Source organism: Cavia porcellus, unplaced genomic scaffold (assembly GCF_034190915.1).
Source record: "Cavia porcellus strain 051 isolate PalLab524CR breed Dunkin Hartley unplaced genomic scaffold, mCavPor4.1 scaffold_31, whole genome shotgun sequence".
In the NCBI taxonomy this organism is placed as follows: Eukaryota; Metazoa; Chordata; class Mammalia; order Rodentia; family Caviidae; genus Cavia; species Cavia porcellus.
This window is the reverse complement of record NW_026947514.1, coordinates 15,014,610-15,026,937: the sequence shown is the minus strand read 5'-3', so window position 1 is coordinate 15,026,937 and position 12,328 is coordinate 15,014,610. Positions and strand designations below refer to the sequence as shown.

The window sequence follows — 12,328 nt, the reverse complement described above, 5'->3', positions numbered from 1 at the left end:
CAATATTAATTTTTATTTTACAATATTTTACAAGAGAAGAATTAGAACTTTATCATTAGTCTATCAAATAAATTCTGCAAAAGAACTATCCATTGTCCTTTCAGATCTGCCAACCCCTGCAACATACAGGAAATACAGAATATGAAAACAATGAATATTCTCTGACTTCTTAGTTGCAGCCATGTCATCACCTATGAATAGAATATTCTGAACATTTATTAGGTACCAAGTTCTATGCCAAGAATTTAAAAAGTACTGTAGGACAGATCATTCCCACTAATTTTTAAAGTAGATACTCCACTGGCTCTGAATCAAGGCCGGCAGCTTCTTGACACTGTTGGTTTCAAGCAGAAGTCTAAAGAGATGTCTTTCTATGGTCTGTGGGCCATTTCAGAACTTGCGCAGTGAAATGGTCAATTCATTTGAAAGAAACAGCTTGAAGCAAACCTGCCCCATGAGTGGCTGTCAGTGTGGCAGGCTGCAACGGCTCAGTATGGGAGCCTCCAGGTTTACTGGGACCCATGCCATGCCGGGACCTGGAGCGCCGGGAAACCAGGCAACCCCTCCCCTCCTGCCTGTTTTGTTTTGTTGAACTTCAATATACATGAAAGTATGGACAGCTGTTTTAAAGAGAACAAGAGACTCTATGACAGCCATTAGTGACCTCCCTATTGTCTGGTTTTGAAGACCTAAAATGCCTTCCTCCTTCAGTTCATATCAGTTTTATACTATGTTGTTTTGTATGAATTCTCTGTATGTGAAGACATGGACAACTATTTGGAAGAAAACAAGAGACAATATGATAGACAGTGAAGATCTTGGGTCGTCTAGGTTTGAAGTTTATATCTCTTACATTGCTTTTTTATGTCCTATTTTGTTCTGTTTTCTTGTGTTTAATTATACCCCCTTTAAAATAAAAATTTAAAAAATTTTTTAAAAAAGTAAATATGGGGCTGAGGATTTAGCTCAGCGGCACAAGCACCTGCCTTGCAAGCAGCCAGTCGTGAGTTCGATCCCCGGTACCGATAAAAACGAAACAGACAAAAAAAAAAAAAAGTAAATACTCCTTTCAGTGTTTCCAAATACTGCCCCAGGACCACTTCTACCAGAATGACCTACAGTTTTCTGGCCCTAACTAAAAAGCAATTAAGAATCCCAACAATTCTTGTGCCATTAAAGTTTGGAAAGCATCATTCTACACCACATTGTCCCTCTAACATGACACAGAAGAAAGTTCTATGAAAAACCTATGCTTGTCAGGCATGGTGGCACACACCTATAATCCAGCACTCAGGAATATGTGATAGGAGGATCGAAAGTTTAAACCAGGCTAGACTACATAAAGAGATCCTGTTTCAAAAAGAACGATGGGGCTGGGGATTTAGCTCAGCAGCATAAGCACCTGCTTTGCAAGCAGGCGGTCATGAGTTCGATCCCCAGTACCAATAAAAAAAAAAAAAAAAGAACCACTAACTCAAAAAAGAACTATGCTGGAAAAAGCTGTATGAACATCAAATATTTGAAAATTCAAATATATTTTACACTACCCAAAAGTCTAAGTTCTGGTATTAATTATTTCCGATGCTCTGACCAATTCATTATAATATGAATTGCATAGTAGCTGAAAGGATAGAAAATGTATTACGCATATGGAAAACAAATCCTATTGCTTCTTTATAAAAAAACTAACATTTATAGAAGACAAACATCAATCTTACTATGAAGAGCTTGATACTTAAAAAAGTCAAAGTTCTAAGCTGGATTTCCAGCAGGCACTTACTAGCTGTGAATTGAAAAAAAAGAGTCAATGGCTGATTTAGCTCAGCGGCATAAGTGCCTGCCTTGCAAGCACACAGTCATGAGTTCGATCCCTGGTACCAAAAAAAAAAAAAAAAAAAGGTCAGTTCAATTCCATTTTCTCCAGCGTAAAATAAAACAACACTTCCCTCTCAACTTCACATGAGGACCAGCAGGGAAAAACAATGTGAATGCATTGTGCTACTGGAAAATCATTACGGTTTAAAGTGATTATTTAGTTTCACCCATTTAAAAATTGTTTTAATTGTACAAGGGGTGATGGAAATATATGGTGATTATTAAAATCATTTTTTAAAACGTGTTACAGTAATCTGAAGAACTCCATAATCTGAAACACTTCCGTCTCAAGCATTTCAGATAAGGGAAACTCAACCTGTCACTAATCATTACGTGCTCTCCAGGATACATTCCTGGAATCATGTGTTCCCTTTTCCTTAAATCCCAATCTTCTGGGTTATGACTATCCTGGTCCTCCTTGTGGGCTTGGCTGACTTGTAATGGAAGTTTACTGCCAGGCTTTAATCACTGGTGTTGCTTAGGCCTCTTGGCACGCCTTCTCATCCAACGTTTCAGTACCTTCTAGATAAGCTTAATCTCTGGATGGTTTCTCCTGCGGCCAGCTCTCACTGATGAGCAAAGCAGGCTGACTTGACTTGTGAAAAATGTGTTCCAACAGAAGCCTCTGAATCATTGACCCGGCTCAAACCCTCTAGATCAATGATCAGTTTTCATTCCTTTTAAGAAAGTTTTTTTATGGTCAGTTATTTTACATTTTCCTTTTCTTTTGTTCTGAGCCATCACATTAGTGGTGTTATAGTTATTCAATGATTTCTTCAAAACTTTAAGGTTTTTCATAGCTGTTCCCCTAAGTGTACAGAGCGTTGTACCTGCTACGTAAACTACGATTACAAACAAGTTAAACGGAACTTGGCTTCTTTTCAGGCAATACAGTTGACTCACTCTCATAAACTGACTGACTCTGAGAACAAATGATTCAATAATCAAGCTTTTGGTTTAGAGGAAAAGATAGTTTACAAAGTTGAGCTTGAGAAAGAGGCACCGTGCCCTGAGTCACAGTTCTCTATGAATACACCAGCTATCATAAGCAGGTCCACGTGTTAACAAAATGCAATTCCCTAATTCCCTAGTCATTTCTTGTCTGAGGTCTTTTTGATCATACTATTTTAAAAGCAGCATGGAGGGACACACAAGTCAGCTGGAGGATTTTTTTTTGTTGTTGTTACCAATGCACTGAGTTTGATAAAAGTTAGTTGCAGATAAAAAGCAAATATAATTTTATCTCAATGCCTTTCTTAAGAGTAGGCCAAAAGCTGGAGGACTTGATCAGGAGAGAGATGAGAGGAGACAGTTGGAGATAAAGTCTATCCCAGCAGAGATCATCTAACAAGGGTAGTGAACAAGTATTAACCTAATTCAAGCCCTGAGCTTCTCTCTACACTGAGTCTGCCATAAATAATGAAGCATTCTGCTTCTTCCTTTTGACAGATGGCAGTGGTCACACTGCCTCAAAGCGGGCAGCCTTCTTTCCTTTTCTCTTCACTGTTATTCCTTTTTCTTCCATCTTTGATCAATAACAATATACTATTTTACAGTCAAGGTGATATTACACAGTATCGCTAGACTACCCCATGTAAGTGAGGCCTCAGAAAATAACAATCAAAAGTACATTTTGATCTTCTACTTTTACTGAATTTTATCAAACTGAAGTCCAAGTAAATGAACTCCTTGAGTGGTCAGATTTTGTTGTCCTGGTTATGGCATTTAACGATAAGGAAAAGAGTCAAATGAATTTGCATGAATTGAAAGCCAGTTCAAAGATTTATAGGAAGAAAGGTTCAAGGCATGAGCATTATGTACAAAAAAAATGAACTGCTTATATATATTTCTATTTACAATTCTAGACAACCAGATGATATAAAGGACATAATGACTGAGACACAGTAAGTTAGTTTTTTAAAAAAAATATTCTTCTGACCTAGACTTGGTGCACGCCTGTAATTCTAGCACTCAGGAGGCTAAGACAAGAGAACCTCCGTAAGTCTGAGGCCAGCCTGGACTAGACAGCAACAGCAAGACCAGCCTGAACTACATAGCAAGACCCTGGCTAAAAAAAAAAGCCTGTCTTTAAAAAAAAAGCCTAAAATAATATATTATTATTGGACTGGACTTGGTTACTTTCCTCAGTAGAAGAGCATTTCCTATCATGTGCAAGGCTCTGCTTTTTATTCTCAGCACCAATGATGGATATATGTATTTATTAATCTACTCTATATCGCCTTCTACTGAAAGTACACTGTCTTATTCACCTCATCATTCAGTATTGACTGAACACCTACTATGTGTCAACCCTTATTCTGGGTACTAGTGATGCAGCACTGAATAACAGAACAAAATTCTTGCTCTCACATAGTTTACATTCCTGTGGGGGAAGAAAGAGATCCAAAATACAGGGTGTGCCAGATACCAAGAAATGCTACAGCGAAATATATTTAATCATAAGATTTAACCTATAGCCATGAGTGGTGGTACATGCCTGTAATCCCAGCACTCAGGAGGCTGACACAAGGAGGATTGTTGTAACTCCAAGACCTGCCTGGTGAGCTCAAGGCCGGCCCAAACTGCATAGCAAAACCCTGGCTAAAAAAAAAAAAAAAAAAAAATTTAAAGTATCATCACATATGTTTAAAGAATAAAGTAGGATTACATGGGAATTTTAACATTTATTTAATACATATATTAAATATATATTAAATACTCAATATGTAAAAATACCAATATATTTAAATATATCTAATATGTACTTATGTTTAATATATGTATAATTAACATATCTAATATATGGAATATATATATATATATATATATATATATATATATATATATACACAGTTTACTCCCTGTCTTGGTTACTTTTCTGTTGTTGTTGGGATAAAATATCTGACACCCAAAATTAAGAAAGGAAAGGTTTATTTAGCTCGCAGCTTGTAGAGGTTTCAGTCTGTAATTAGCTGGCTCCAAGGCAGGGTGACATGGCACAGGGGCAACACTTCAAGGCAGCAGAAAGCAGCAAAGCACCAAGAGCAAAGTGAGGAAGAGCAAGCCTCTTGTCCTCACTTACACTGTACGCAGGCTCCTCCCCTTGGGTGGCTGTAGCACTCACACCATCTCCTGCCCTCCTTTTGCACTGGTTAAAGACTTTCACAAAGGAAGACCCTGGGCCCCTGCTGAATCATTTAAACTTCTGACCTCAAATTGACACAATAAGCAACATCCTGGAGCAGTAAGGGCTTGTCCTCTACACCCCAGGATGTAGGCTATTGAGTTACTTAGTTAAGCTTCTAGACTTCTCAAGTTGACACAATGTATCAACCATAACTCTCCCAAGGATGGCAGAAGTCACTGAGATGTTGCTACACAATTTCAATACAGGCAAAGGCAAATGTGTTGATCTGTGTATCATTGTATGAAAGATCATTTTGTTTAGGACCCATAAACAAGGTATAAACCTGAGCATCTCATTTCTTTAATCGTTTTAGTTACACACTTGTTCTATTACAGGAACATTTCTTATTCCAATAAGTGAATTAGATTTTCTAACCGTGTTTCATAATTTGGGCCTCTTTGGCTTAGCTTGTTAGCTTAATTCACAAATGTTTATGTTTTAGGACACTGGATAAGTCACAACTGTTCTCTTTTTATTGAGAAAACAGTGAAAAGTGAGACAAGGTGTACCTTTCTTAAAATGGGTGAGGCCCTGGGTTCAGTCCTAGCACAAGGAACAGAGAGAGAGGGTGCGCAAGAAGTGAGACAACTTCAGTCCATATTCTAGTGTTTATATGGCAGTTAAGTTATAGGAAAAATATTCCTTTCTTTTTTTGGTACTGGGGATCGAACTCACAACCTTGCGCTTGCCATGCAGGCACTTTTGCTGCTGAGCGAAATTCCCAGCCAGGAAAAATATGCTTAATGTCTTATTTAACTCCAGTCTTAGTTATTCCTTCTCTATTATCTCAAAGACAGTGAATAGCATGAGTATTCACAGAAATTGCAACTTTCACAGTACAGAAATGAAAAGAACTAAAATGATTATTTTTAAGAATAATTGCTTATTTTCCTGATAGTCACTTTTGTCAGATTAAAATTATAGTTGTTTTAAGTTACATGGATATGCTGGATTTTGGGGAAGAATAGTAGGTAAAAAGTGTTAGAGGATTTGAGGGATCCAAATAAATGTGACCATTAATACATTTTAACAAAGAATTTAGTCAAGGTTAATTTCTATTGCTTGAAAGAATTATTATCCATGGGTTGGGGACTTAGCTTAGTGGCATAAACATCTTCTCAGCAAGTACAAGGTCATGAGTTTGACCCCTGATACCAAAAAAAAAAAAAAAAAGAGTATTATCTAACGTTTTCCATTGCTTTAAAAAAAGACGGCAGCTGCATTTTGCTTAAATTCATATTACTGTGAAAGATGTGAGGGTTATACAAAAATCAAGAAAATTACTTTCATTAAGATTCTTAACAGATAAATATTTTTTTAAAAAACCTGTATTTCTGTTATTAAATCTCTACTTGCGCAGGAAGCTGAGGCAAAAGGGTCGTCACGAGTCTGAGGCCAGAATGGGCTACTGAGGGAGTTCAAGGCCAGCCTAAATTATATAGTGAGACCCTATCTCGAAAAATAAACACACATAAAAAAAATTCATTACTCAAAAAAAAGTCTTATTGAAAAATCAGACCAAAAATGGTAAGCAATAGGATCATGACCAAGAGAAGAACGGGACTGAAATAACAATTTACTTGAGCCGGGTGTGGTGGTGCACACCTATAGCACCAGCACTCTGGAGGCTGACACAGGAGGATGGCTGCAGGTCTGAGGCCAGCCTGGGCTACAAAGTGAATTGAAAGCCAGCCGTGCCCAAGCCTGTAATTCACAGATGGTACAATGGAAACACTTCACTGGCACGAGCTGCTGTAACAGGTGTAAATGCACCTGTGCGTCCCCTAATAAATCACCATAATTCTGCTCACAGACAGAAGCAGCACACACTTCAGTGCACTCACTGGTTCTACCGCTTGCGGTCGCTCGGGTGTAGATTCTGATCCTACAACACCCCCATGTTCACCCAACAGTAGCACGACATGAAATGCTTTGGAAAGTCTCCCTGCAGGGAACTCTCCTGGGTGCATTTCATCAGCCTGCTTCTTCCGCCTGCCGGGACAAGCTCACAAAGGCTTCCTACCAAAAGCTCTGTCCTGAGCACCCCAGGACTGCCCAGCACTGACCTGCTGCTCCTGATGACTCATGTTCCTTCTCATGCCTACTTTTCTTTGCTTCAGCGATTTCAAAAACATTTTAAACAGAAAAATACATGGTAGGAATGATGAGATTAATGGTAATAAACATTTGAAATGTACTTAAAACAACTTCCCCTGAATCCAGGAGGCTGCATGTGCCAGGCTGTCGTGAAGGGGTGGGCTGCACGGCAAGACACCTACCACATGCCCAAGGGTACAGGGTGGGAAAAAAAGGTGCTGACCAAGGAGTTCAAGGATCCAGAGCTATTCTAGTTGTGGTCTGTGGTATATAACCAAGAGCAAATTACTTCACACTTGTGCCTCAGTTTACCTATCAATAAAATGGAGGATTGTCCATTGTGAAGGAGAAATAATATAAGCAAAGGCTGTAAACATCTGGGAAACTTATTCACACAATAAATCTTCAAATAATATTCATAAATCTAAATGCCATACACCTCTGGGGAATCTCATTTGGTTAATCAAGAGAAACCCCTCAATAAATAAGTTATTTCTACCACTTGCTAATTTTTATGTAGGATTTCCAACATGCAGGGTTTCTGTTAGTAAAATTAGCACCTTCAGTAAAAGTTAAAGTTGCCTCTAAGTATCTTATCAGTTCATTAAAAGATAAAGGAAATCTGAGCCACATTTGCTTACGAACAAACTGCCTGGAGAACCAAACTGGAAAATATTTGCTAACCCAGCATACTGTTCAAAAAATGATGAGTGAGCCCTACTGTAAATAGACAAGAAAATGTCATGTTTGGGTAAATCATATATTGGACAGGATGAAATGAGACACAGGGCACAGCAAATGGCTCTGGAATCTGATTACTACATAAATATGAGTCATCTGCTTCTCTGCAAATCTGTCACACACCTACTGTGAAGACAGGCACAAAGGTGCTGCTAGGTGGCGAAGATAAACACTGACCTACAACTAGCAGCACAGTGAAGGGACTCCCGCTGGAACCCTCTCCTTCCTCCTTACCTGAAAGGAGCTTTTACCTTAGTAGCAAGTTGCCCTATCAATGAAATAAATACCCTAATGGCCTTTCTTCAGACCTAAAGATGAAACTCTTTGAGGAAAACACATTTATGAGAGAAGGAACAATTATATTCTTTTATTAAATTATTTTATTATTTTATCATGCAAATTATTTTATTAATTTATTTCATTAAAGTATATTATTATGCAAATTATTTTATTAAATTTCTTATTAAAGTATTTTATTAAAAATATGGAGGTCTTCTTGGTAGGCTGTGGAGGACTGCAGATGGACAGAGGCTAAATAAAGGGTGCTGAAATATAGTCAGAAGGAACAAGCTCTATAGTCTGGTAGATCAGTGTAATCTACAGCAATCCATGATATGTTTCAAAATAACTAAAACAGAGCCCAACAGTTCCCAACACTGAGAAATGATTCATGTTTGGGAAAAAAGAAATATTCAATGCCCTGATTTGATCATTACCCATTATATATTGAATTATCATATTATACACCATAAATCTGTGCCAATATATGTCAATTGAAAAAAATGATCTTCGGGCTGCTGGGGGATCCCCTTGCCCCTCAGCCAGGGCTGGAGGCCGAGATCAGCCCCGGAGGAGGAGCATCGTCAGCACTGCCTCGAGTGGGCAGCCTTGTTTTCCTGCACGTGTGGTGGCTGGAACAGGGCTGTAGCAGGGGCGCGGAGCCCCAAGCTGGACCAGGCCTCCCTGGGGCCCTGCACCGGGCCTAGGCTGCTCCCGAGGGGGCTCTGCCACAGAAGGATGCCGCACACAGGTGGGCGGCTGCACACCCTGCCCTCCTGCCACACAGGCACCCGGCCCCAGAGCACCTCACGGGAAGGGGAGGACCCTGTAGAAGGGAAGGTGAAACAATGGAAAGAAGGGCCACCCGCACACTCTCACCGCAGAAGGAAGGTCACCCTGCCCAGGGATGAAGGGGTCACCCCTCCGGCTGCGGGCCGGTCATTGCAGCCCGGTCCCGACACCGGGTCGTGCACGGAGAGCCAAGAGTGGGTGCTGGAGAAGGCGGTGCACCAGCAGCAACAAGACAAGCAGTCCAGACTGACACCCAGAACCCCGGCCGCCAGCGCGGGCCCCGGCTGTGAGCCCCGCGCCTGCCTCCACCACCTTTCCTGGATGGACTGACAACGTGGTGTTTTAAGAGTCCAGCAGTTTTAGGAATATTTTTTCTAAACAACTTGCCAAGAGTTTGTTATTTTACTCTAAAAATAAAGAAAAACATGTTCTGTGGAACTCTGGCATCAAAAAAAAAAAAAAAAAGATCTTGAGGGGCATACATCTGTAATCCCAGCTACTCAGAAAGCTGAGGCAAGAGGATCACAAGTTCAAAGCCAGGCTCAGCAACTCAGCCAGACCCTGTATCAAAAAAAAGAACCAGGTGTGGGGAGTAACTCACTGGTAAAGTGCCCCTGGATTCAACCCTCAGAACTGAAAAACAAAACAAAAAGTAGAAAGAAAAGACGTCTTGAATTATTCGTAAGTATTCCAACTTCCCAATATCTTCACTAGGGGACAGACACCAAGGAAGAAAGATTCCATTACGTAGAGAGAAGAAAAAATCTGCTCCATCCAGGAAGGCTCAGGCAGGGACTAGGAGGGTGTCAGTGAGCCACCTTCAATCTTCCCAACATGGAGATCTCATGCTTTTAAAAATACATGTAAATGTAAATCTGTTTTTACCGTATTTCCAAAAGGATCTACAGCCCCCACAAATTTAAAGGTTAAAGATTAAACAGAAATCTGAAAGTTTCATAAAAACTTATTTGACTCTTTGCTTATTACCTGTGTGATCCTCAGCAAACCACCTAAACTTTTCATAATTTCAATTTGCTCATTTTAAAATGGAAAAGGTAATGCATGACTCATAGTGAACAATAAATGAGATAAGACAAGTTAAGCTTCCAGCACAATCCTGCTCATTCGCCAAATGGAGGAGAAGCAGAATGCCATCGCAGCTTCGAGAGTTACTCCAAGGAATGGAATCTGAAACTACAACCAAGGACAATGACAGAACAGAGGGAGAGCCCCTAAAACATCTTTGGAACTCAACTGACGATCCTCCCCAGCTGAGCGAATTCTTGCTTAATTTCATGTGGTTATAAAATGCCCCTATGATTGTACAATAAGAGATTAAAAGGCACTTCCATTGACTCCTAAGTGAAAAATCCAACACTGAAAGACAAATGTCTCAGATTCTTAATCCTTAAACTTATTAGACATTAAACTAAGGCTGCATAATACTATTGCTTTAAGTAAAACAGATTTCCAAATTCCACAATAACTGGTATTATTACATGTATTTTTAAAAGCATGAGATCTCCATGTTCCTACATGTAATTCCTTTACTTATTTGTCTAATTTGTACTACATCCCATAAATATGTACAAATATAAAGTGTCAACTTTTTAAAAATGAAGATTTCAAGCTGGGTGTGGTGGAGCACTCCAGTAATCCTAGCACCCTGTGAGCAAGGCAGGAGGATCCTTGCAAGTTAGAGACCAGTCTGGACTATAAAGTGAGCTCAAGGCCAGTTTGAACTGCATAGCGAGACCCTGTCTCAAAAAAACAAAACAAAAGAAAAAAAGAAGATCTTGAAGGGCATACGTCAGAGGGCTGAGGCAGGAGGAACACAAGTTCAAAGCCAAGCTAGGCAACTCAGGAAAACCCTGTGTCAAAATAAAAAATTTAAAGGGCTAGGAATAATTCCCCCAAATTATCCAAATGAGATAAATAACAAAAACAAAACAAAACAAAAACCCTAAGAATCAAAAAAAAAACCTTTGGTCATTTATAATTGGTTTTAGACTTTGGAAAACATTACTTAGATGAAGAGGCCAATCTAACATTTTATTTGTGCTCGATGATCCAATAACTAACTGAAAATACTTAATGATCCTTGTCTATAAATCAATCTTCCCAACTTCAAAACATGTATACCTAAGTTCTCAGTCTGACTGTAAGTAATATACTTTTCCCTTATACATATTTCAGCTATTTTTAGAGTTCCAATGAAAACAGCTAGTACAGAAGGAAATGCACATGAAATTCCTGAAGTCTACTCAGATAACAGTCAAGATAAGGTCAGTGGATATTTGGAATGCCTAAGATACTAATTTAAAATAAAACTCTTCAGACTGCCAAGAACACTTTCTAAAGCTGTGCTTGAGAGTAATGGTTTGCATTATGCGTTGGATTTCTCTCTGTTCCACAAGATCCCCTGGCCAAAAATTGCCCCCATCATCCAGAAGGTGCTACGAGAAGAATCTGTTCAAAGTACAGTGGGGACACAGACTCGACCTTGACAAGCAGTCTTTACACACAGAAGCTACTGACACTAGATCACTTCCTGTGTGTTTCAGAAGAAGCCCTACAGGGGAAAAGTATGGTCTAAAGAAAGGTCCTTTAGACCCACAGACAGAACTTTGAAAACATTCAATTTTCTTCAGGCAGAAAATCACAGGGCAAATAAAGGCTGATCAAACTGATCTGCTGTCCATGCTCATCAATCTAAATGCAAAACAAGAATCTTGAGTTTTAAACATTTATTCAGCACTTTGTAGTACCGCACACTATTCCGCAACCCAGTGATATGCCAGGGAACAACAGTCCTACTCCAGGGAAGCTGAGATGCTAAAGAACAAAAACCTGGCATGTATATGCTGCACTGCAAATACAATTTTAAAAACATTTCATGAAGATCTGTGATAAATCACAAAAGGGCAATGAAATATTCAGAGCTCATTAAAACTTAAGAGGTGACAGAAAGAGCTTATGAATTGTGCTAGATGTTCTACCTTCTTTGACAAAATAATTTGAAGGTAATTTTGGGGGTAGTTCAGTATTTAACTCGATTTCAAAATTATTATTATGGGGGCTGGGGATTCAGCTTAGTGGGATAAGCACCTGCCTTGCAAGTGTGTGGTTGTAAGTTCAATCCCCAGTACCGATTTTTTAAAAAGTATTATATAAGCCACATTATGGAAACAAGAATGAAGATACTCCTATCACATATGCACCCCTCAAAAACAGCTAAAAGAGGGGCCGGGGATTTAGCTCAGTGGCATAAGCACCTGCCTGGCAAGCAGGAAATCGAAAGTTCGATCCCCAGAACAACAACAAAAAAAAACCACTTAAAAGAAAACTGTCCTCCAT

The 12,328-nt window shown here is 39.3% G+C and overlaps 1 protein-coding gene and 2 non-coding genes across 5 annotated transcripts in view; 2 read left to right on the top strand and 1 right to left on the bottom strand.

Moving 5' to 3' along the window:
* Ptpn21 (protein tyrosine phosphatase non-receptor type 21) overlaps window positions 1-12,328 on the bottom strand; it is a 72,942-nt gene that overhangs the window by 51,043 nt on the left and 9,571 nt on the right. The gene's annotated exons all lie outside the window — the stretch shown is intronic.
* On the top strand, window positions 301-437 carry LOC111757626 (small nucleolar RNA SNORA2/SNORA34 family). The gene has a single exon (XR_002791928.1). It is a non-coding gene; the product is annotated as a small nucleolar RNA SNORA2/SNORA34 family (small nucleolar RNA).
* On the top strand, window positions 8,685-8,806 carry LOC111757586 (small Cajal body-specific RNA 20). The gene has a single exon (XR_002791898.1). It is a non-coding gene; the product is annotated as a small Cajal body-specific RNA 20 (non-coding RNA).